This window comes from Echinops telfairi, unplaced genomic scaffold, assembly GCF_000313985.2.
Source record: "Echinops telfairi isolate 266 unplaced genomic scaffold, ASM31398v2 ScPeMD7_7421;HRSCAF=8459, whole genome shotgun sequence".
Lineage (NCBI taxonomy): Eukaryota > Metazoa > Chordata > Mammalia > Afrosoricida > Tenrecidae > Echinops > Echinops telfairi.
In genome coordinates, this window is record NW_022111321.1 from 6,302,967 (window position 1) to 6,304,139 (window position 1,173).

The 1,173-nt window shown below is 34.3% G+C and overlaps 1 non-coding gene across 1 annotated transcript; it reads left to right on the forward strand.

Moving 5' to 3' along the window:
- The first annotated feature begins 281 nt into the window (after positions 1-281).
- Positions 282-445, forward strand: LOC115872255. The gene has a single exon (XR_004047761.1). It is a non-coding gene; the product is annotated as a U1 spliceosomal RNA (small nuclear RNA).
- Positions 446-1,173: the final 728 nt, after the last annotated feature.

Sequence of the window (1,173 nt, forward strand, 5' to 3'; positions counted from 1 at the left end):
ATCACTTTGATGAAAATTTTAGTAAAAATTCTGAATAAAATATCATAATATTATTCTAATATAATATATTTAAAATCATGTTATGTAGATCTTTTGGCACATTGTATGTTCATAAAGGGTCATGGTTATTAAAATGCATTATATACTATTATCGTAGTATACTACTAATTATATAATATAATAACTATTAATATTTAACATATATAAAACCCAAGACAATACTTCTAGGAAAAAAGTGGGCAAAACATAGGGATAATACATGCTATAAAAATACTAACCCTATACTTACCTGGCAGGGGAGCTACCATGATCACGAACATGGTTTTCCCAGGTCGAGGCTCACCCATTGCACTCTGGATGTGCTGACCCCTGCGATTTCCCCATATGTGGGAATCTCGACCGCATAATTTGTGGTAGTGGGGGACTGCGTTCATACTCTCACCTGTAAAAAAAAAAACTAACTCATAGTGTTAGAGATGCTAGCATAGATGGTATATTTATAATGAAAAATCAGGCATTGACCAGCATAAAATTCAAACCAGTAATTTCTTTCTGGAGGACTTACTGTAATAACTATCAAACTGTAGTAAGAAGGGATACAGTAATTATGTCTTGGTATGCTGACAATAAGGAACCAAAAAAGAAAACAACAAGGCCACCCCAGAAACAAACCCATGCACATACGGACACTTGATTTACGACAGTAGTTGAAATGCAGAGCAATATGGAAATAACTATCTTTTCACTAAAATTGCTAGCATAATAGGATATCTACCTGGAAAAAAATGAAACTCACTCCCTATCCCCATCATATATAAAAATCAATTTCAATTGTGAAAGGAAAAGCAAGAAGAGTTTTAGAAGATGAATGAAGAATATCTCTGTAATAATGGTAAGAAAAATTTTCTTTAAAAAAAAGTGTTACTGTGAATTAGGTGAAGGTTACAGAAGAGAACATCGGTTGTACATTGAAAATTTAACACATTATATTTCAGCCCATCAATTGCAATCTTGTCAATGTGCCATCCCTTATGTCACTTCTTCCTGTGATTCCTACTTTTCTTCCCTCTTCTTTCCTCACCCTTTGAATCCTTGGGTCACGCTGCCCTTTTCATCCTACATGGTGGATGCTCTAACTCAGGGTGAGTTTAATTCCAGACCTTAAGGATGATG